The sequence below is a fragment of the Prionailurus viverrinus genome, unplaced genomic scaffold (genome assembly GCF_022837055.1).
Source record: "Prionailurus viverrinus isolate Anna unplaced genomic scaffold, UM_Priviv_1.0 scaffold_52, whole genome shotgun sequence".
NCBI classification, from domain to species: domain Eukaryota; kingdom Metazoa; phylum Chordata; class Mammalia; order Carnivora; family Felidae; genus Prionailurus; species Prionailurus viverrinus.
The window spans coordinates 366,352-391,077 of record NW_025927615.1 but is presented as its reverse complement, the minus strand read 5'-3'; the positions used below and the strand labels follow the sequence as shown (position 1 = coordinate 391,077).

The 24,726-nt window shown below is 51.9% G+C and overlaps 1 pseudogene; it reads left to right on the top strand.

Annotated features, from left to right (window-relative positions):
* The first annotated feature begins 24,177 nt into the window (after positions 1-24,177).
* On the top strand, positions 24,178-24,330 carry LOC125159597 (uncharacterized; annotated as a pseudogene).
* Positions 24,331-24,726: the final 396 nt, after the last annotated feature.

Genomic DNA, 24,726 nt, shown 5'->3' with positions numbered 1-24,726 from the left:
TCCACGCCCGCGGCTGCTCGCCATGGCTCACTATGACTGAAGCCGTTCCTGTACCTTAGAGAAGGGGTCACACAAACACAAACACCCTCCAGGCCCTGGGTTCCCTGCTCAGAAAATCCCGGGCAAGTTCCGAGGGATCGGATTCGCCAAATGGGTAGTGCTCCTGGTCGATCTGGGCCTCCACGCCCGGGGCTCTATCTTTCCATGGCGCATCAGGGCTGAAGCCTCTCCCTGTAAGTGACAGAAACGGGCCAGTGTTTCCCAGACAGAGTCCAGACCTTGGGGTCTCAGCTCAGAAACTTACGGGGAAGGATGGAGAAGTGGGAGACACAGAATTCCAAGCAGCCCTACCAGGGACTATACTACAAGCCTAAAATCCCAAGGAGACATATGCCTGAATCCTGAAAAGCCAACAACCCTTCCTCTCCACTCCGGTACTCCCGGGTCAGGACCGAGGGATGCGAGACCCAGAATCCCAAACACCTGCTACGATCCCCGGCCTCCAGGCCCTGATCATTACGATGGCTCACCATGGTTGGAGCCTGAGAGAAGGCAGTCACCCTGTACCTGAGAGAAAGGGGTCACAGAACCCGAAACAGCCTCCAGACACTGGGGTCTCAGCTCAGAAACTCCCCGGAAAGTTCCGAGGGATTGGAGACACAGAATGGGAAGTGCCCCGCTCGCCCAAGGCCTCCAGGCCCGGGGCTGCTCGCCATGGCTCACAATGACTGAAGCCGTTCCTGTACCTGAGAGAAGGGGTCACACAAACACAAACATCCTCCAGGCCCTGTGTTCCCTGCTCAGAAAATCCCGGGCAAGTTCCGAGGGATGGGATACGCCAAATGTGTTGTGCTCCTGGTCGACCCGGGCCTCCACGCCCGGGGCTCTACCTTAACATGGCGCATCAGGGCTGAAGCCTCTCCCTGTCAGTGACAGAAACGGGCCAGTGTTTCCCACACAGAGTCCAGACCTTGGGGTCTCAGCTCAGAAACTTACGGGGAAGGATGGAGAAGTGGGAGACACAGAATTCCAAGCAGCCCTACCAGGGACTATACTACAAGCCTAAAATCCCAAGGAGACATATGCCTGATTCCTGAAAAGCCAACAACCCTTCCTCTCCACTCCGGTACTCCCGGGTCAGGACCGAGGGATGCGAGACCCAGAATCCCAAACACCTGCTACGAGCCCCGGCCTCCAGGCCCTGAGACATTACGATGGCTCACCATGGTTGGAGCCTGAGAGAAGGCAGTCACCCTGTACCTGAGAGAAAGAGGTCACAGAACCCGAAACAGCCTCCAGACACTGGGGTCTCAGCTCAGAAACTCCCCAGAAAGTTCCGAGGGATTGGAGACACAGAATGAGAAGTGCCACGCTCGCCCCGGGCCTCCACGCCCGGGGCTACTCGCCATGGCTCACAATGACTGAAGCCGTTCCTGTACCTGAGAGAAGGGGTCACACAAACACAAACACCCTCCAGGCCCTGGGTTCCCTGCTCAGAAAATCCCAGGCAAGTTCCGAGGGAACGGATTCGCCAAATGGGTAGTGCTCCTGGTCGACCTGGGCCTCCACGCCCGGGGCTCTATCTTTCCATGGCGCATCAGGGCTGAAGCCTCTCCCTGTCAGTGACAGAAACGGGCCAGTGTTTCCCACACAGAGTCCAGACCTTGGGGTCTCAGCTCAGAAACTTACGGGGAAGGATGGAGAAGTGGGAGACACAGAATTCCAAGCAGCCCTACCAGGGACTATACTACAAGCCTAAAATCCCAAGGAGACATATGCCTGAATCCTGAAAAGCCAACAACCCATCGTCTCCACTCCGGTACACCCGGGTCAGGACCGAGGGATGCGAAACCCAGAATCCCAAACACCTGCTACGAGCCCCGGCCTCCAGGCCCTGAGTCATTACGATGGCTCACCATGGCTGGAGCCTGAGAGAAGGCAGTCACCCTGTACCTGAGAGAAAGGGGTCACAGAACCCGAAACAGCCTCCAGACACTGGGGTCTCAGCTCAGAAACTCCCCGGAAAGTTCCGAGGGATTGGAGACACAGAATGGGAAGTGCCCCGGGCCTCCAGGCCCGGGGCTGCTCGCCCCGGGCCTCCAGGCCCGGGGCTGCTCGCCGCGGGCCTCCAGGCCCGGGGCTGCTCGCCGTCGGGCCTCCAGGCCCGGGGCTGCTCGCCGCGGGCCTCCAGGCCCGGGGCTGCTCGCCGCGGGCCTCCAGGCCCGGGGCTGCTCGCCCCGGGCCTCCAGGCCCGGGGCTGCTCGCCCCGGGCCTCCACGCCCGGGGCTGCTCGCCCCGTGCCTCCACGCCCGGGGCTGCTCGCCCCGGGCCTCCACGCCCGGGGCTGCTCGCCCCGGGCCTCCACGCCCGGGGCTGCTCGCCCCGGGCCTCCACGCCCGGGGCTGCTCGCCCCGGGCCTCCACGCCCGGGGCTGCTCGCCCCGGGCCTCAACGCCCGGGACTCCTCGCCCCTGGCCTCCACGCCCGGAGCTGCTCGCCCTGGCTCAATATGACTGAAGCCGTTCCTGTACCTGAGAGAAGGGGTCACACAAACACAAACACCCTCCAGGCCCTGGGTTCCCTGCTCAGAAAATCCCGGGCAAGTTCCGAGGGATCGGATACGCCAAATGGGTAGTGCTACTGGTCGACCCGGGCCTCCACGCCCGGGGCTGTATCTTACCATGGCGCATCAGGGCGGAAGCCTCTCCCTGTCAGTGACAGAAACGGGCCAGTGTTTCCCACACAGAGTCCAGACCTTGGGGTCTCAGCTAAGAAACTTACGGGGAAGGATGGAGAAGTGGGAGACAAAGAATTCCAAGCAGCCCTACCAGGGACTATACTACAAGCCTAAAATCCCAAGGAAACATATGCCTGAATCCTGAAAAGCCAACAACCCTTCCTCTCCACTCCGGTACTCCCGGGTCAGGACCGAGGGATGCGAGACCCAGAATCCCAAACACCTGCTACGAGCCCCGGCCTCCAGGCCCTGAGTCATTACGATGGCTCACCATGGCTGGAGCCTGAGAGAAGGCAGTCACCCTGTACCTGAGAGAAAGGGGTCACAGAACCCGAAACAGCCTCCAGACACTGGGGTCTCAGCTCAGAAACTCCCCGGAAAGTTCCGAGGGATTGGAGACACAGAATGGGAAGTGCCCCGCACCTCCAGGCCCGGGGCTGCTCGCCCCGGGCCGCCAGGCCCGGGGCTGCTCGCCCCGGGCCTCCACGCCCGGGGCTGCTCGCCCCGGGCCTCCACGCCCGGGGCTGCTCGCCCCGGGCCTCCACGCCCGGGGCTGCTCGCCCCGGGCCTCCACGCCCGGGGCTGCTCGCCCCGGGCCTCCACGCCCGGGGCTGCTCGCCCCGGGCCTCCACGCCCGGGGCTGCTCGCCATGGCTCACTATGACTGAAGCCGTTCCTGTACCTTAGAGAAGGGGGTCACACAAACACAAACACCCTCCAGGCCCTGGGTTCCCTGCTCAGAAAATCCCGGGCAAGTTCCGAGGGATCGGATTCGCCAAATGGGTAGTGCTCCTGGTCGAACCGGGCCTCCACGCCCGGGGCTCTATCTTTCCATGGCGCATCAGGGCTGAAGCCTCTCCCTGTCAGTGACAGAAACGGGCCAGTGTTTCCCACACAGAGTCCAGACCTTGGGGTCTCAGCTCAGAAACTTACGGGGAAGGATAGAGAAGTGGGAGACACAGAATTCCAAGCAGCCCTACCAGGGACTATACTACAAGCCTAAAATCCCAAGGAGACATATGCCTGAATCCTGAAAAGCCAACAACCCATCCTCTCCACTCCGGTACTCCCGGGTCAGGACCGAGGGATGCGAAACCCAGAATCCCAAACACCTGCTACGAGCCCCGGCCTCCAGGCCCTGAGTCATTACGATGGCTCACCATGGCTGAAGCCTGAGAGAAGGCAGTCACCCTGTACCTGAGAGAAAGGGGTCACAGAACCAGAAACAGCCTCCAGACACTGGGGTCTCAGCTCAGAAACTCCCCGGAAAGTTCCGAGGGATTGGAGACACAGAATGGGAAGTGCCCCGCACCTCCAGGCCCGGGGCTGCTCGCCCCGGTCCGCCAGGCCCGGGGCTGCTCGCCCCGGGCCGCCAGGCCCGGGGCTGCTCGCCCCGGGCCGCCAGGCCCGGGGCTGCTCGCCCCGGGCCGCCAGGCCCGGGGCTGCTCGCCCCGGGCCTCCAGGCCCGGGGCTGCTCGCCCCGGGCCTCCAGGCCCGGGGCTGCTCGCCCCGGGCCTCCAGGCCCGGGGCTCCTCGCCCCGGGCCTCCAGGCCCGGGGCTGCTCGCCCCGGGCCTCCAGGCCCGGGGCTGCTCGCCCCGGGCCTCCACGCCCGGGGCTGCTCGCCCCGGGCCTCCAGGCCCGGGGCTGCTCGCCCCGGGCCTCCACGCCCGGGGCTGCTCGCCCCGGGCCTCCACGCCCGGGGCTGCTCGCCCCGGGCCTCCAGGCCCGGGGCTGCTCGCCCCGGGCCTCCACGCCCGGGGCTGCTCGCCCCGGGCCTCCAGGCCCGGGGCTGCTCGCCCCGGGCCTCCACGCCCGGGGCTGCTCGCCCCGGGCCTCCACGCCCGGGGCTGCTCGCCCCGGGCCTCCACGCCCGGGGCTGCTCGCCCCGGGCCTCCACGCCCGGGGCTGCTCGCCCCGGGCCTCCACGCCCGGGGCTGCTCGCCACGGCTCACTATGACTGAAGCCGTTCCTGTACCTTAGAGAAGGGGTCACACAAACACAAACACCCTCCAGGCCCTGGGTTCCCTGCTCAGAAAATCCCGGGCAAGTTCCGAGGGATCGGATTCGCCAAATGGGTAGTGCTCCTGGTCGACCCGGGCCTCCACACCCGGGGCTCTATCTTTCCATGGCGCATCAGTGCTGAAGCCTCTCCCTGTCAGTGACAGAAACGGGCCAGTGTTTCCCACACAGAGTCCAGACCTTGGGGTCTCAGCTCAGAAACTTACGGGGAAGGATGGAGAAGTGGGAGACACAGAATTCCAAGCATCCCTACCAGGGACTATACTACAAGCCTAAAATCCCAAGGAGACATATGCCTGAATCCTGAAAAGCCAACAACCCTTCCTCTCCACTCCGGTACTCCCGGGTCAGGACCGAGGGATGCGAGACCCAGAATCCCAAACACCTGCTACGAGCCCCGGCCTCCAGGCCCTGAGTCATTACGATGGCTCACCATGGATGGAGCCTGAGAGAAGGCAGTCACCCTGTACCTGAGAGAAAGGGGTCACAGAACCCGAAACAGCCTCCAGACACTGGGGTCTCAGCTCAGAAACTCCCCGGAAAGTTCCGAGGGATTGGAGACACAGAATGGGAAGTGCCACGCTCGCCCCGGGCCTCCACGCCCGGGGCTGCTCTCCCCGGGCCTCCACGCCCGGGGCTACTCGCCATGGCTCACGGGGACTGAAGCCATTCCTGTACCTGAGAAAAGGGGTCACACAAACACAAACACCCTCCAGGCCCTGGGTTCCCTGCTCAGAAAATCCCGGGCAAGTTCCGAGGGATCGGATTCGCCAAATGGGTAGTGATCCCGGTCGACCCGGGCCTCCACGCCCGGGGCTCTATCTTTCCATGGCGCATCAGGGCTGAAGCCTCTCCCTGTCAGTGACAGAAACGGGCCAGTGTTTCCCACACAGAGTCCAGAACTTGGGGTCTCAGCTAAGAAACTTACGGGGAAGGATGGAGAAGTGGGAGACACAGAATTCCAAGCAGCCCTACCAGGGACTATACTACAAGCCTAAAATCCCAAGGAGACATATGCCTGAATCCTGAAAACCCAACAACCCTTCCTCTCCACTCCGGTACTCCCGGGTCAGGACCGAGGGATGCGAGACCCAGAATCCCAAACACCTGCTACGAGCCCCGGCCTCCAGGCCCTGAGTCATTACGATGGCTCACCATGGCTGGAGCCTGAGAGAAGGCAGTCACCCTTTACCTGAGAGAAAGGGGTCACAGAACCCGAAACAGCCTCCAGACACTGGGGTCTCAGCTCAGAAACTCCCCGGAAAGTTCCGAAAGATTGGAGACACAGAATGGGAAGTGCCCCGCTCGCCCCGGGCCTCCAGGCCCGGGGCTGCTCGCCCCGGGCCTCCAGGCCCGGGGCTGCTCGCCCCGGGCCTCCAGGCCCGGGGCTGCTCGCCCCGGGCCTCCAGGCCCGGGGCTGCTCGCCCCGGGCCTCCAGGCCCGGGGCTGCTCGCCCCGGGCCTCCAGGCCCGGGGCTGCTCGCCCCGGGCCTCCAGGCCCGGGGCCTCCAGGCCCGGGGCTGCTCGCCCCGGGCCTCCAGGCCCGGGGCCTCCAGGCCGGGGCCTCCCGGCCCGGGGCTGCTCGCCCCGGGCCTCCACGCCCGGGGCTGCTCGCCCCGGGCCTCCACGCCCGGGGCTGCTCGCCCGGGGCCTCCACGCCCGGGGCTGCTCGCCCCGGGCCTCCACGCCCGGGGCTGCTCGCCCCGGGCCTCCACGCCCGGGGCTGCTCGCCCCGGGCCTCCACGCCCGGGGCTGCTCGCCCCGGGCCTCCACGCCCGGGGCTGCTCGCCATGGCTCACTATGACTGAAGCCGTTCCTGTACCTTAGAGAAGGGGTCACACAAACACAAACACCCTCCCGGCCCTGGGTTCCCTGCTCAGAAAATCCCGGGCAAGTTCCGAGGGATCGGATTCGCCAAATGGGTAGTGCTCCTGGTCGACCCGGGCCTCCACGCCCGGGGCTCTAACTTTCCATGGCGCATCAGGGCTGAAGACTCTCCCTGTCAGTGACAGAAACGGGCCAGTGTTTCCCACACAGAGTCCAGACCTTGGGGTCTCAGCTCAGAAGCTTACGGGGAAGGATGGAGAAGAGGGAAACACAGAATTCCAAGCAGCCCTACCAGGGACTATACTACAAGCCTAAAATCCCAAGGAGACATATGCCTGAATCCTGAAAAGCCAACAACCCTTCCTCTCCACTCCGGTACTCCCGGGTCAGGACCGAGGGATGCGAGACCCAGAATCCCAATCACCTGCTAGGAGCCCCGGCCTCCAGGCCCTGAGTCATTGCGATGGCTCACCATGGCTGGAGCCTGAGAGAAGGCAGTCACCCTGTACCTGAGAGAAAGTGGTCACAGAACCCGAAACAGCCTCCAGACACTGGGGTCTCAGCTCAGAAACTCCCCGGAAAGTTCCGAGGGATTGGAGACACAGAATGGGAAGTGCCCCGCTCGCCCCGGGCCTCCACGCCCGGGGCTACTCGCCATGGCTCACGAGGACTGAAGCCATCCCTGTACCTGAGAGAAGGGGTCACACAAACACAAACACCCTCCAGGCCCTGGGTTCCCTGCTCAGAAAATCCCGGGCAAGTTCCGAGGGATCGGATTCGCCAAATGGGTAGTGCTCCTGGTCGACCCGGGCCTCCACGCCCGGGGCTCTATCTTTCCATGGCGCATCAGGGCTGAAGCCTCTCCCTATCAGTGACAGAAACGGGCCAGTGTTTCCCACACAGAGTCCAGACCTTGGGGTCTCAGCTAAGAAACTTACGGGGAAGGATGGAGAAGAGGGAGACACAGAATTCCAAGCAGCCCTACCAGGGACTATACTACAAGCCTAAAATCCCAAGGAGACATATGCCTGAATCCTGAAAAGCCAACAACCCTTCCTCTCCACTCCGGTACTCCCGGGTCAGGACCAAGGGATGCGAGACCCAGAATCCCAAACACCTGATACGATCCCCGGCCTCCAGGCCCTGAGTCATTACGATGGCTCACCGTGGCTGCAGCCTGAGAGAAGGCGGTCACCCTGTACCTGAGAGAAAGGGGTCACAGAACCCAAAACAGCCTCCAGACATTGGGGGCTCAGCTCAGAAACTCCCCAGAATGTTCCGAGGGATTGGAGACATAGAATGGGAAGTGCCCGGCTCGCCACGGGCCCCCAGGCCCGGGGCTGCTCACCCCGGGCCCCCACGCCCGGGGCTCCTCGCTATGGCTCACTATGCCTGAAGCTGTTCCTGTACCTGAGAGAAGGGGTCACACAAACACAAAGACCCTCCAGGCCCTGGGTTCCCTGCTCAGAATCTCCCCGGGAAGGATGCGAGACCCAGAATTCCAAACACCTGGTATGAGCCCGGGCCACCAGGCCCTGAGTCTTTACGATGGCTCACCATGGCTGGAGCCTAAGAGAAGGCGGTCACACTGTACCTGAGAGAAAGGGGACACAGAACCCGAAACAGCCTCCAGACACTGGGGTCTCAGCTCAAAAACTCCCCGGAAAGTTCCGAGGGTTTGGAGACACAGAATGGGAAGTGCCCCGCTCGACCCGGGGCATCCAGGCCCGGGGCTGCTCGCCCCGGGGCCTCCAGGCCCGGGGCCTCCAGGCCCGGGGCTGCTCGCCCCGGGCCTCCAGGCCCGGGGCCTCCAGGCCGGAGCCTCCCGGCCCGGGGCTGCTCGCCCCGGGCCTCCACGCCCGGGGCTGCTCGCCCCGGGCCTCCACGCCCGGGGCTGCTCGCCCGGGGCCTCCACGCCCGGGGCTGCTCGCCCCGGGCCTCCACGCCCGGGGCTGCTCGCCCCGGGCCTCCACGCCCGGGGCTGCTCGCCCCGGGCCTCCACGCCCGGGGCTGCTCGCCCCGGGCCTCCACGCCCGGGGCTGCTCGCCCCGGGCCTCCACGTCCGGGGCTGCTCGCCATGGCTCACTATGACTGAAGCCGTTCCTGTACCTTAGAGAAGGGGTCACACAAACACAAACACCCTCCCGGCCCTGGGTTCCCTGCTCAGAAAATCCCGGGCAAGTTCCGAGGGATCGGATTCGCCAAATGGGTAGTGCTCCTGGTCGACCCGGGCCTCCACGCCCGGGGCTCTAACTTTCCATGGCGCATCAGGGCTGAAGACTCTCCCTGTCAGTGACAGAAACGGGCCAGTGTTTCCCACACAGAGTCCAGACCTTGGGGTCTCAGCTCAGAAGCTTACGGGGAAGGATGGAGAAGAGGGAGACACAGAATTCCAAGCAGCCATACCAGGGACTATACTACAAGCCTAAAATCCCAAGGAGACATATGCCTGAATCCTGAAAAGCCAACAACCCTTCCTCTCCACTCCGGTACTCCCGGGTCAGGACCGAGGGATGCGAGACCCAGAATCCCAAACACCTAGTACGAGCCCCGGCCTCCAGGCCCTGAGTCATTACGATGGCTCACCATGGCTGGAGCCTGAGAGAAGGCAGTCACCCTGTACCTGAGAGAAAGAGGTCACAGAACCCGAAACAGCCTCCAGACACTGGGGTCTCAGCTCAGAAACTCCCCGGAAAGTTCCGAGGGTTTGGAGACACAGAATGGGAAGTGCCCCGCTCGCCCCGGGCCTCCAGGCCCGGGGCTGCTCGCCCCGGGCCTCCAGGCCCGGGGCTGCTCGCCCCGGGCCTCCACGCCCGGGGCTGCTCGCCCCGGGCCTCCAGGCCCGGGGCTGCTCGCCCCGGGCCTCCACGCCCGGGGCTGCTCGCCCCGGGCCTCCAGGCCCGGGGCTGCTCGCCCCGGGCCTCCACGCCCGGGGCTGCTCGCCCCGGGCCTCCAGGCCCGGGGCTGCTCGCCCCGGGCCTCCACGCCCGGGGCTGCTCGCCATGGCTCACTATGACTGAAGCTGTTCCTGTACCTTAGAGAAGGGGTCACACAAACACAAACACCCTCCAGGCCCTGGGTTCCCTGCTCAGAAAATCCCGGGCAAGTTCCGAGGGATCGGATACACCAAATGGGTAGTGCTCCTGGTCGACCCGGGCCTCCACGTCCGGGGCTGCTCCCTCCGGGCCTCCAGGCCCGGGGCTGCTCGCCCCGGGCCTCCAGGCCCGGGTCTGCTCCCTCCGGGCCTCCACGCCCGGGGCTGCTCGCCCCGGGCCTCCACGCCCGGGGCTGCTCGCCCCGGGCCTCCACGCCCGGGGCTGCTCGCCATGGCTCACTATGGCTGAAGCCGTTCCTGTACCTGAGAGAAGGGGTCACACAAACACAAATACCCTCCAGGCCCTGGGTTCCCTGCTCAGAAACTCCCCGGGAAGTTCCGAGGGATAGGATACACCAAATGGGTAGTGCTCCTGGTCGATCCGGGTCTCCACGCCCGGGGATCTATCTTACCATGGCTCATCAGGGCTGAAGCGTCTCTCTGTCAGTGACAGAAACGGGCCAGTGTTTCCCACACAGACTCCAGACCTCGTGGTCTCAGCTAAGAAACTTACGGGGAAGGATGGAGAAGTAGGAGACACAGAATTCCAAGCAGCCCTTCCAGGGGCTATGCAGCAAGCCTAAAATACCAACGAGACATATGCCTGAATCCTGAAAAGCCAACATCCCTTCCTCTCCACTCCGATACTCCCGGGTCAGGACCGAGGGGTTCGAGACCCAGAATCCCAAACACCTGCTACGAGCCCCGGCCTCCAGGCCCTGAGTCATTATGATGGCTCACCATGGCTGGAGCCTGAGAGAAGGCGGTCACCCTGTACCTGAGAGAAATGTGTCACAGAACCCGAAACAGCCTCCAGACACTGGGGTCTCAGCTCAGAAAGTCCCCTGAAAGTTCCGAAGCATTGGAAACACAGAATGGAAAGTGCCTCGCTCGCCCCGGGCCTCCAGGCCTGGGGCTGCTCGCCCCGGGCCTCCAGGCCCGGGACTACTCGTCCCGGGCCTCCACGCCCGCGGCTGCTCGCCCCGGGCCTCCAGGCCCGCGGCTGCTCGCCCCGGGCCTCCAGGCCTCCCAGTTACTCCAACTCCCAGTTACACTTAACTGGAGAGAGGGTGCTAGAAAGATCGTGGGTCAGCGCCCCTTCCACCTTGAGACAATGTTGAAGGCTGTTTCTTTTGTTTCACATAAATAACGTGAACAACAGCATGAATTGGAGTCTGTATGTCCTGATGAACTTTCTTGAATTGGCTTTTGGATAAATGCTCAGACTAAATATGCTTTGATGAAAGAAAGCAGACATTTTTTCCTCTGTTTACAGGTCCCTTTATTCTTTTTTTTTTTGTATTGTGAACTATAGTACTCAGTAAAGTAAATCCTTGTGAAATTTCACTCCTCTAATGTTATTTTATTAGTGTAACTCTGACACTTTGCAGCTCAATCCACATAGCGTTAACATTTCCCTTCCTCATTACTATAGTATTAGTCTCCTCAAGGTCGTTTCTTTTCATGAATACTTACATAATCCCTTGTCAGATACATAAGGCAGATGATATATACAGTACAGCACTTGAAAAATCCCACACATGCCTTGTAGAAAAGGACAGTGTGCTGTTCATGCTGACATTTACAGACATTATCTTAACTAAGCCATTCATATTTTAATTTTTAATCTGTGATGAATTGTCGTTTCCCATGATGTGTATTAGGAAACCCTTCTTTTAGTGTTGATTTCCAATGAATTGAGCCCTGACCTGTCCACAGTTGGCTGATTAAAAAGTATCCAAACAAAGCCTTCTGGTGCCTTCCTCAAGGCTCCCCTGAGTCCCAAGGGGTCACCTCTGTCATGTGGAAAGCCCTCTGTTTCTGGTAAGGGACCTGATTGTAGAAAGCAGTGCAAGATGTTGGAGGAAGGCACGGAGGTGTTTTGTTTTGTTTTGTTTTGTTTTGTTTTGTTTTGTTTTGTTTTGTATGTTTTTATTTCCATGCAGTCTATGCAAACCGGAAAAAACCTCCATCCCTTCTTTGGTCTCTATCAAATGCAGAACCTGGTGCAGCTTCTGTGAGAAACAAGAATTCAGTCCCTACTATGGACACAGAGAAGGTCAAGGGAAATGATACAACAATTTTCAGTTGTACCTCTCTCTCTGGAATCTTTTATCTCTTTATACAGCACTCTCTCCTGGTGTTGTCTCTAGGTTGTATGTTCTGACATATATCTATGGCGTTATTTACTGTACAAAGAGTAAAACTCTTTCTCAAGAGCCTACAGGCCTCTCTGTTCTTAGCTTGTTTGTCATCTTTGGTGGTGCCTATAGAAGCCATAAGTGTTTGGAGGCTGAGGACCACAGGGAAGCCGCTGTGTGTTTGTGGAAATAACATGAGGAGGATGACATCTCACATGACACTTAGGTCTCCTGGCCTGCCTCACTTCTTCCAGACCTCCTTTCATGGGAATATTCCTGAAAACTGAAACAGTTTAATTGTTGTTATTTTACTCCTTTTCTGTACAGAGCTAGTCATTAACCTGGTTAGAACATTGGTTGTCTAACTCACTAACTGAAAAACACGAAAAGTCCTACTTTCTGCGATATGCTTAGCAATTTTGAATGCTCTTAGTCAAAGGTTAATTTTTTCCAAATTTCATAATTCATCAGTTTTCCCATCTCTGGGAAATGTGCTTTTGCAGAGTCACTCCAGGGCTCTGTCCTGGACTTAAAGTCCATGCATTCTGCCCTTGAGCCACTGATGTCTGCAGGGCCCTCCTTCCTCCTAGGTTGTGGACACAACCAGCCCTCCAGAAACTTTGGGTTCATGGCTGGGCCACCAAGGGGTCAAGGTCTGGCTGTCCACATGCTTCCCAGGAGTGGTTGGAACAGCAATGCTGCAGTACAGGTCATCATGAGAAGCTTCTGTAAACAGGAGTCGCATACACTGTGATCAGGGCATGGGCTAAAAGATGACAGGAGAGAGGAGGACACAGGACATGTGGTGCCATGCTTCATGGACAGGGCTGCATAGAGCAGAAGGATGAGGGCCTGGGGAGAGGCAGAGAAAGAGACAGGCAGGGAGAGAGACAATGAGTCAGTGATGGGGGAACTGGGCATGTCTGAAGGAGTGAGAGGAAGAAACAGAGGGAGACGATAGAGAGAAGCAGTGACAAAGAGGAGGCAAGGAAGAAAGGATGGAGCTGGTCACAGTGTGTGGAGAGGGCGATGGGCCATCCAGGAGGGGCTCTGTGATGATGCTCTTAGTGTTGGAGGCAGAATGTGTAGGAACCCTGGGCATGACAGTTCCCTGAGTGCAAAGCTCCAACCTCACTGCGGCAACCTCTGTACAGGCCATTGCCCTTGAGAAGATGGGTGCCCCTCATTTTGCCTGGCGTGTTGGGGTCCTGTCTCTGTATCAGTCATGGAGATAAATGGCTTGAGGCAGCATGTGCAGCTTGTTAGCAGGTAAAGACCAGAGTGTGCCCCATGGCACCCTCGAATTATAGCTGTTAACCTGGGAAATGAGGGAGAATCCCTCACATCTATTAAGCAGAGGAACAGGGAGAGAGAGTCAGTGTCTCCTTTTAGTTGGGTTCTATCTCGGCTAGACCAATAAGGAAGGTCCTCTTCTGGAGGTTCCTCCTGATATCTGCTGGGTTTTGGGGACTTTCCCTTGTTGGGACACTTATTCTTTCTCATGTCCTTTCCCCTTGCAGTAGGATCATTGACCCCTTGCTAAGGAGGTTCTCGGCCTCCTCCCTTGCTGCTGGGCATATTTATGGTCTTATAAGCCCCCTGTTGTGATCTCCCTGAGACCCTCTGATATCAACCTATGTGGACCTGCATCTGGAGAGAACCTGCACCTGGCCGAGGGCACAATCTGGCCACAGGGCCTTGTGGGGGAGGGTTGTCTGGCACGGAGGGGAGGAAAATGGGTGGCTGCAGTGGCAGTGCCTTGGCTGGGGAGGCTGCAGCAGTGGCAGCAGTGGCAGCAGCCAGCCCGCTGGGGGAGGAGTTTCAAGCTCAGGGGAGGGGAGGGAAGCCTAAATTGTCATGAAGAGGGGAACATTAGGGGAGCAGTCTGTCGCTTCTTTGGCTCCCTGGGTGAGTCTCCGGGTAAAGCAGCCAAAACCTTTGCCTGGCTCTCCTTGCCCCATCCCGACTCCACAATTCTCCCGTGAGGCGGAGTCACAAAGACAGAGGGACAGGGGCGCCCCCTCCAATGAGGAGACCAGCCAGATGCTTGCCTGGCCATTTTCTGAAGGAACCCAGGTGACGCTCAGCCCCAGAGGTCCCAGCCTTGTAACACATGATCAGAAGCCATTCTTATATCACCACAGACCCAGTGCCATTCATTATGGAATCTCAGACAGGCCCACTCAGTCTCCATGGGCCCCTAGGGACCCCAAGGGTACCTGTCTGTGGAGCCACAGAAGCTTACTCAGCAGGCAAGCTAGACCGAATCGCACATTCACATTCACATACACACCAGATGTTATTATATTCCCTACCAGAGAATCCCTACCTGTGAGGCTTCTGAAGTCTTGGGGAGTAAACAGGTCCCCCTTCCACTCTTGTGAGCGGCCCTGACTAGATTGGCCCCAGCCTTACCGGTTCTGACCCTCGGGCCCAGTACCTCACCAGCCAAGTCTCCTCGTGTCCGGTGGGAATGCCGGTGAGGTGCTGGCCTGAATGGGACAGAGAAGGAGACTGCCGATATTTAGGCAGGTTGCTCACTCTACCTTATGATCCCTCATTCCGGTACCGCCTCGCTGTTCTCCCAAACTGGTGGCAACAATGAGCCAGCATGGTTGGGTTTCCTGCTCAGGGAACCAAATTTGTTATGGAACCAGGTTGGAACACTGGCGGAAAAACCAAGTGGCACTCAGAGATCTTGGGGGATTGGAGATTTATTTAACACAAGCGGGCTCAGAGGAGACCGTATGTCTCCAAAGATCTCAACCCCGATTGAGAGCAGGAAGGGTAATTTTTAGTTATCAGCCTCCGTGTTTGTGTGTGTGTGTGGGGGGGGTGGTTAAATGTGCAGCAAACAAGGGAAGAAGAACCCGGAGGAGGGGGTCTCTAAGCTAGAGACCAGAGTTTGTTTTAGTTCAATCAGCCACCCTTAGTGTACCTTCTCCACTTCTCCAACAGAACTAGTTATGTGCAACATGATAGTGCATTGCTATTCTTACATCTACTGCTGATCTCTGGATTGCGGATTGTAAGTGAGAAGTTTAAAACACCACCCCTTTCTCTTACATGAAAAGAGAAATCTCTGTCTTCACCTAGCCTTCCTGTGATTGTGAAGACATGGCAATTATTATTTCAAGGCACAGTTATCTACCTATGAGTCTGATGGAACTTATTTCACACATCTTCATCCCTAAAGCACTTTTCATAGAAAATATTACCCATATAGAGGCAGGAAATTCATCACAGATGTGTAGCTCCCTCTAGGTATGCATTCTGACCTTGTCACATTTGTGTCATCAAACACATTGACACCGTGAAAAATAAGCTCTCAACATCAAGATGGTGACATTAGAGGATATGGTGTAAAAGGAATTTCATGTGTTCTCAATTAGAAATAAATTTTAATGGTGAAGGAGAAAGTTAAAGTATTGTCAAATTTTATTGACATATAGTAGACACACCACGTTGTATTAGTTTCAGGCGTATATCACCGTGATTCCGTGTGTATACAATATGCTCTCCATATACCTAGACAAGCGTAGCTATGGTGTGAAAGCATGCAATATTTTCTTACAGGGTTGACTATATTCTATAACCTGTACATTGTATCCCAATGACATATTCATTTCATAGCTGGAAGCCTGTATCTCTTTCTCAAGGGTGTCAATTTTTTATTCAACCCATGTATTTTCATGGTAAATACCACTGCCTGTCGTTCATTCAGCATGTGTCAATTTGCAGTCTGTCTTTCTGGGAATGCTGCTTAAAGCATTACAAATTACATCATTGTATCAATAAATTCGGTTTCATTCCTTATTCAGTAAAAAGGAGAAGGAAAACATTTCTTTGTGTCTCAGGCCCTGTCACTAAGACCCTTCCCAATCTGGAGGACAGGCTTAACTGGACCAGCTACACCCTCAGTATCTCCAGCTGAGCGGCCATGGCTTTGAACATTGCAGGAATTCCCACGGCGGCCAGCAGAGGGCGCGCACACAGCACGCCCATGGAGGGGCCGGTCCTCTGCAGGCTCAGCGATAGCCAGAGAAGGCGCCCATTAGGCTTTTCTGATCCAGGGTGCCTCAGAGCTGGAAAGGCTTCCTTGCTCCTGAGGACCCAGTGCCTCAGAGTGTGGGCAAAGAGCCAGAGCTGGGTATCCATCAGGCTCCGCCCCCAGGCCTGGGGGAGACTCTGGAGGCTTCCCAGCCACTTGCAGTCTCCTCAGTGGTGGGGCTGAGTACTGGGGAGGGGTGCTGGGCAGCTTCCAGGAAGCGCTGGATGGTCAGTGAGCAGCACAGTCCCTTGCATTCTCAGGGCTGTCCGTGGTTTTTTCCTCATTTCCCCTGCCGGTATGTGAACAAGATGTATTTCAGTCAAGGATGTGTGGATTCAGGGGGTCCCACGATGCCACGTCAGAGAGGCTGGGTTTTTTTTTGTTGTTGTTGTTCCAGATTCAAAATTGTTTTGGGGGAGAAATCCTGTCACAAATACGGAGGAACAGGAGTCGCTTTCACTTTGGAAGTAAAGACACCAAATGTTGACTCTCAGGACCTTCTAGAAGAATCAGCTGGGACCCACTCTTCCAAGTCCTGCTGGAAGCAGAGCCAGAGGTAAAAACACAATGTGCCCTCCACATCATACATGCTTTTATAATTTTCAGTGGGTATCTGTCCCCCAACAATGTTGTAGTCGCTGAAAACAACTGAAAACCTAACAGGTACTTTGTGTCAGGAACCTCCCGTTATTTGAATATTCAATATTATTCCTGCGTCAGAATTTGTTACAGTTATCCTTTCTTGTCTTCGTTGGAAGGAATCTCATCAATAATATCTTAAAAACATACTAGTTACCTTATGTCTTTTTCAGGTGAGATTTGGCATGTTTTTTAATTTCTCATGAACTCGTGAAAAACTGAAATACTTTTAAATTGATTGCAGTTTTTACTAAAAGCTGATTCACGCCATCCCTCTGAGACTGCTGCTGGTCAAAGAACTTACCAATGCCCCTTCTCAGTGTGGGAAAGATTGTACTAAGCAAGCATTGTGAGCCAAGTTTAGAAGAAAAAGCCTGAGCATAGTGTATCTCTATGAAAATTGATGCTTAGATCCCCTGTCTGATACATTTCCACTTTTTTTTATGTTTCTTTTTTGGCCCATTTTCTCATTCAGAGATTCGTAGACCTGCCTCAGTTTTACATTCACCACCCATTTTATTCTGGTGGACTTTTTTTTGAGTACGTTGTTAGATTCTGTTTGCCAAATCTTGGTTGAGGACATTTGCATCTGTGTGCTTGAACGATACGGACCCATAGTTTTGTTTTTTCGTGGTGTCTTTATCTGGTTTTGGTATCAGGGTAATGCTGAATTAATTTGGATATTTTCTTTCCTGTTCTATTTTCTGGAATAGTTTGACAAGTATAGACATCAACTTTTCTTCAGATGTTTGATAGAATGTGCTTGTGAAGACGTCCGGTCCTGGACTGTTGTCTCTTAGGTGACATTTGATTACTGAATCTGTCTTCTTGCTAGTAAACCATCTGTTCAAATTTTTGATTTCATTCTGCTTCAGTTTTGGTAAGTTCCATGTTTCTAGGAATTGATCCATATAATCTGGTTTGTCCAGCTTGTTGGCATATAGTTTCTCATAATATTCTCTTACAATTGTTTGTATTTCTGTGGTGTTGGTTGTTCTCTGTCATTGTTATTTATAGGTGTCATTTCTGTTTTCTGATTAGTCTGGCTAGGGCTTATCAATTTCAATGTTCTTTTCATTGAAGCAGCTCCTAATTTCACTTACCTTGTTCTACTGTAGTTTTACCTTCTATATCACTTATTTCTCCTCTGCTTTTAATTATTTTCTTCATGCTGCTGTTTGGGGGTTTTGTTTGTTGTCCTTTGTCTGGCTTTTATAGTTATAAGGTTATGGAGTTTACTTCAGGGTATTTTGTTTTTTGTTTTTTCCTGAGGCAGACCTGTATTGCTATAAGCTTCCCTGTTAGAACTAGTTTTCTTGCTTTACAGAAGTTTGGATTGTTGTGTTTTCATTTTCATTTGTTTCCATGTTATTTCGATTTCATCTTTGATTTCTTGGTTGACCCATTGATTGTTTAGGAGCATGCTGTTTAACTTCCATGTTTTTGTGCCTTTTGCAGATTTTTTTTTTCTTGTTGGAGACTTCTACTTTCATAGCATTGTGGTCTGAAAAGACACATGGTATGACGTCGATTGGTTTGATTTTGTTTTGGCTTGTTTTATGACCTAATATTTTATTGAGTGTGGGGAATTTTCCATGTGCATGTGAAAAGAATGAGTATGGTGCTATTTTAGGATGGAATGTCCTAAATATATCGGTTAAGTCCATCTGGTCTACTCTATCATTCAAAGTCACTACTTCCTTGTTGATTTTCTGATGGAATGATCTCTCCATGGGTATCATTGGAGTGTTAAAGTGCCCTACTATGATTGTATGACTATCAATACTTTAGGTTTTGACTGTTTTGTGTACTTGGATGCTCTCAGGTTGAGTGCGTATATGTTTACAATTGTTCTATCTTTTTTTGGATTGTACCTTTTATTATTATAGTGTCCTTCATTGTCTCTTGTTACAGTTTTCTTTTTAAATCTATTTTTTTCTGATATAGGTATGGCTACTGCAGTTTTCTTTTGATACTTTAGTTCTATAGTTAGCCTCTTGTAGGTAGAAGATAGATGGGTCCTATATTTTATTCATTCTATCACCCAGTGCCTTTTATTATGAAGAGAGAGTGCACAGGCATGGGATGGCAGGGTGGGGGAATGGGGGAAGATAGAAGGAGAGCGAGAGAGAATGAGAGTGAGGATGTATCTTAAGCAAATCTCAAGCTCAGTGCAGAGCTCAGTTGGGACTCAATCCCAGGATCCTGGGATCATAGCCTGAGCCCAAATCAAGAGTCGAAATCTCAAGCGATGGAGCCATCCAGGTGCCCCTATCTGTCACCCAGTGCCTTTGATTTGAGCATGTATTCTGTTTCCGTTCAAAGTAATTGATAGACATACAGTTGTCCTTTTATTACTTGATGTTGGTTGTTTCTGAATCTGTCTGATCCTTTCTTCTCTTTCTCTTTTCTATGGTTTGCTGGGTTTATTTAGTAGTGCAGTTGAAATTGCTTGTCTTTATACTCTGCATATGTATTAGTGGTGTTTGATTTGTGGTTATTATTAGGTTTGTACCTAACCACTTCTGCATATAGAAGTCTATATTAAGTTGATAGTTGTTGAAGCTTGAACCAGTTCTTTACTCCTCTCCTCCCCGTGTTGTAGATATGTAGTGTCATATTTCAAAACCTTTCATATCGTGGATACCTTGGCTGATGTTTTACAGATATATTCATTTTTATTGCTTTTGCGTTTCGCACTTTAATACTGTCACTTTAGGTGTTTCTTTTCCACTTAAAGAGTCTCCTTTAACATTTCTTGCGGGGGTGGTTTGTGGCTTGTGAACTCGCTTAGTATTTATTTGGCAACCTCTTGATCTGTCCTTCCATCTGAATGATAGTGTTGTGGATAGACTCTCTTTGGCTGCAGATGTTTTCCATTCAGCAACTTTACCATACCTGCTGCTCACTTACGGTTTCAAACTTTCTTCTGAAAAACATCCAGTGATAAACTTATGGGGTTTTTTCTTGTAGGTAACTGTCATCTTTTCTTTTCCTGCTGTTAAAATTTTTCTTGATCATGACATTTTGGGTTTTAATTACTACATGACTTGGTGTAGATCTGCTTCTGCTGAATATTTTGGGGGTTCTTTGTGCCTCCTGCTTCTGAATCTGTTTCCTTCCCCGATTGAAGGAAGTTTTCATCTATTGTGTCTTCAAATAAATTTTCTGGTTCCATTTGTCAGAATTCTCAGAATGAGAAATAGGACAGGAAAGACCTATTGAAGCTTCTCTGATGAGTCACTGGATTTGCATGCGTGGAGGATACATTCGGGACTCAAATGAACAACCTACCTTTAATTTCAAAGAACTAGAAAAAGACAACAATCTACGTCCAATGTTCTCAAAACGGAGAAAGGAATACATATGAGAGTGGAAACCAATGAAATAGAGACCATGAAATCAATAGAAAATAGGAAGAAGACCAACAGTGGGTTTTCGAAAGAGTGAAACAAAATTGTCAAGACTATACATAGACTATGCTAAGACAGAGAGACGACCCAATTCAAAATAACTATAAATAAAAGAGAAGACATTACACCTGATACCAAAGAAATATAAAGGAAACAAAGAGGCGACTATGTGCAAATTAGATGCCAGCAAACCACTTACCTAGAAGAAATGGATAGGTTCTTAGAAACACACAACCTACCAAGACTGTATTAGGAAGATATAGAAGGTTTGCACAGACCCATTAAAGGAAGACTGCATCAATACAAGAAGATAACCAATGCAAGTAAATTGAGTTAGTAATGGAAATTCTCTCAGGGAAGAAAAGCCCAGGAACAGGTGCATTCACTGGTGAATTTGAACAACCGTTGTAGAAGAAACTAACAGCAGTCCTCTCACTGATTAAAAAGGGATAAACACCTCCAAACTCATTTCATGAGACTGGAATACCCTGGTAGGAAGCCAGAAAAGGATACTACTTGAACAGAAAACTATAGGCCAGTATCCCCGTGATGAATATAGATGAATAATTCCCAATAATATACAAGCAAACCAAATTCAGCATCACCTTAAAAGGATCATTGACCGTGATGAAGGGCTTTTTTCCCTGTAAAGGAAGGATGTTTCAGAAATGCAAATCAATAAATGTGACTCCTCACATACTTGAATGAAAAAAAATCAACCAGAAACCAGAATCTTAAGTATAAATAGCAAAGGCAGGGTTACTAGAAGGGAGGTGGGCAGGGGGATGGGTTTAATGGGTGATGGGCTAAGGAGGGCGCTAGTAGTGAGGAACACTTGGTGTTGTATGTAAGTGATGGATGACTACATTCTATACCTGAAACTAACACTACACTGTATGTTAACCAACTGGAATTTAATTAAACACTTGAACAAATAAATTCTAAAGAAATACATAAATAAATTTAACCTAAAATAAATAAATACATTTTAAAAATTAAAAAGAAAACTCATGTGACGATGTCAATAGACACAGAAAAAAAAAGTTCTGAGAAAATTTGGTATCCATTTGTGCTAAAAATCTCTTTAGAATTCTGTGTAGAAGGAACATATCTCAACATAAGAAAGGCCATGTATGTGAAGCCCACAGCTAACATCATACTCAATAGTGAGATTGTGAAAGATTTTCCTCTAAGATCAGGCACAAGACAAGGATGCCCTAGATATGTGAAGGGGATTGGTTGATGCAGGCTTCTGTTTATGGAATGAATAAATCACAGGTAGAAGACATAGCATAGGGAAAATAGAGAATGGTACTGGAGTGGTGATGCATGGTGAGAGACGATAGCTACACCTGTGTTAGCGTAGCAGCATGTATACACTTGTCCCATCACTATGTTGTTCATCTGAAACTAATGTAACACAGTGTGTCAGCTATTCCCAAATAACATGATTTTTTAAAAATAAGGTAAAGGAATGAAATAAAAAGTTTAATGTAAAAGAACCTGTTCCTATCTAATCAAGAAATGCAATAAAGTTCCAAAATAGAAAGTCACAGATCAAATTCTGTAGCATTCCTATACACTAACCAAATTATCTAAGAGGGAAAGAAAACAATCCCATTTACAATAGCATCAAAACCAATAAAATTTATAGGAACAAATTTAGCTAAGGAAGTGAAAGACCTCTCTACAGAAAACTGTAAAACCTGTGTGCAGAAATGGAAGAAATTCAATTTGTATGAAAGAAACAGGAGACTCCGCCCACCAACTCCAGTTATACACCACAGCACAGGAGAAGTGCCCTGCAGGTCCTCACCACACCAGGGACTATCCAAAATGACCAAGCGGAAGAATTCCCCTCAGAAGAATCTCCAGGAAATAACAACAGCTAAGGAGCTGATCAAAAAGAATTTAAATAATATAACAGAAAGTGAATTTTAGAATAATAGTCATAAAATTAATCGCTGGGCTTGAAAACAGTATAGCTGGCACAAAAACAGACACATAGACCAATGGAATAGAATAGAAACCCCAGAACTAGACCCACAAACGTATGGCCAACTCATCTTTGACAAAGCAGGAAAGAACATCCAATGGATGTAAGTTTTATGCAATTAGAAACACATATCTTCAAATGTATTTGGAACCACAAAAAGACCCCAAGTAGCCAATGCAAGAAAGAACAAAACAGGTGGCATCACACTTCTTGATTTCAAGCTGCATTCTAACACAAAGAAATCAGTTATGTCATTGGCATAGGCACACACACACAAAGCAATGGAATGGAAATTGAGAGCCCAAACTAAAGCCATGCATGCACAGTCAACTAGTATTTGACAAGGGAGTCAAGAATACTCAGTGGAGAAGAGTAGTCTCTTGAATAACTGGAGCTGGGAAAATTGGATAGTCACATGTATAAGATTAAAGCTTAGCACCTTATGTTACATCACTCCAAGAATTAACTTGAAATGGATTAAAGATGTAAACGAATGATATGAAAACAAAATTCTTCCTCACCATTTCAGCTCTTATTATGCCAAGACGTAGCTGTTGAAGTGGTGAAGGGCTGGATAGAGAGTAGTCCTGGAAATAGAAGCCTGTGTGTGTGAAACAGACTTTCTTTAGTAGTCTGTAATTATCCCCCTGATCCTTTAAGAGTAGCCACTTCCTTCCCTACATTTTCAGGCACAGCTAGTACCATGCTTGCTGCCAGCAATGCACTGCTTTGTCTCCACAAATGCCTAGAAGCTCTAGGTTGGACCCATTGGGAAGGGTGGAGTTTTGTGGCAGTAATGCTGCCCTGTTGAAACCAGGTGGAGGGGAAGGAGAGAGGTGCCATTCCGGCTTCACTGGGGTTCAGGTATATTAGTGTTGGTGTTGGATTTTTCACCTTTTACTCTAACACATCTCAAAAGTTTAATTTCTGTCCGGCATGTCAAAATGGCTTCCAGAACAGTTCCTCCTTTCTCAGAAGTGCCCTCCGTGTCATACCCCGTTGGGCTGCTCTTTATCACCATCCAGGGTCTTTGGGCCACCACCAACTTCTCCAACCTGGTGGCCTCTGGGACCTCACCCTCCACCTCCACCATCTGGAAAGATGATTGAAACAGTATGAGTTGACTTATAAAACACGTTTTGTCTTTTTACTTGTTGAGTGTTTGGAGAGGATGCAGTGATGGCACCACAGGGCTTTCAGGTTAGCCTGAGTGAGGACAGTGTAATGTGCTTCCAATTTCTCAGGAAATGAATGAAATGGGCAGTCGTTTCCACCCAGTGAGCTGGGCAACACATGTCTCTGAGAAGGAAAGAGGCCTTATACATGCTGACTCCCTAGGATGTAGCTTGTACAGAGACCATGTGCTGGGCTCTCTGAGGGATGAAACACACCCCTAACTTTATTTCTAGCTAGTTGAGACCTGAACTGTTCACAGATGCTTGATTAGTTATAAAAACTCCTGAACCAGGGCCATGTAGACCTTCCTCAAAGGACAGGATCAGATCTCCCTCTTGTCCTCAAGGGTCACCTGAGGCACCTGAAAAACCCTCTGCCCCTAGTACGGGACATGAGAATGTGAAAGAGTTGAATATAATGAAACCTGTTGCGGATGGTTTGTTTTTCTTGCACACAGTCTATGCAAGTCAGAATCAACTTCCATCCCCCTCCATCTTTTATGAGACCTAGGACATGGTGCAACTCCCATGGGGAATATCAGTTGTGTCTCTACCATGGATGCAGAGAAAGACAAGGTAAATTCTGTTGCCTATTTCAGTTGCAATGCTTTCTGGAAAATTTATCTGACCTTGTCTGGTTTTCTATGCCCTCTGGTATTTTTACTGTTTGATTTACATCCTCACAAGCCTCCAGACTTCTCCAGTTTAAGATCATCATGTTAGCTAGTGCCTCTGGACGCCACAAGTGTGTGGAGGTGGAGGACCACGTGGCTATCACTTTGTGTTTGTGGAAATAACTTGAGGAGAATGACACTTCACTGCACCCTCAAGTCTTCTGGAGCATGGGACACCTTTCTCACTTTCTTTGCATGGGATTATCCTGATTATTTTCATTTTTTTTCCTATTTCAGAGTAGGCCATGAATTTGTTCAGAATGTCTGCTATGAGCCTCGTGACTGGAAAAGATAACAACACTTTCCAACATTATATTGTGTGCTTTGTGCAGTGTTGAGGGTTCTTAGTTAAATTTCAGAACTCATTACTGGTCCTTCTGTGTTGGTCAATGTGCAATAGAGAAGTTCTCCCAAGCTTTGCGCAGTGGCAGTATCATAGCCAATGAGGTTTATCCGAGGCGCGATTATTGCTCATCGAGAATTTCTCCAGTTGTCCCCTAGGTGGAAATACTCTGAATTTTCAGAAGCGGCATGTGTAATCGAAAATGTACGTGGAACTTCAGTCGTGAAGGGAGAGAATCAGTGATTACCTGCAGGGCCAGTAACTCACAGAGTTCTTCAGTTGTATTTATATGAGCAGGTTCAATTGTGTCCCAGGAACAGTTGCAACTGGTACTTTGTCTCATGATGCCTTATGGGAGTTTTACACCTGAAATTGAGACATGTTTCTGTTCATTCTTTTACGTAGAATTTCTACCTCCCTTTTACAATGGGACAAAATAGCTCTGCAATTCATATTGTATTTAAAAGCTGAATTACCTGTGAATTAAGGTAAACACTCTTAAGACCATGAATGTGCACAGGTAACGTGTTTCTCTCAGAAAACACATTTCTAGGCCCCCTGCAGGACTCCAGGAATCCCCATCTCCTCAAAGGTCTCTGTGCCCTTGCACAGAAGATGT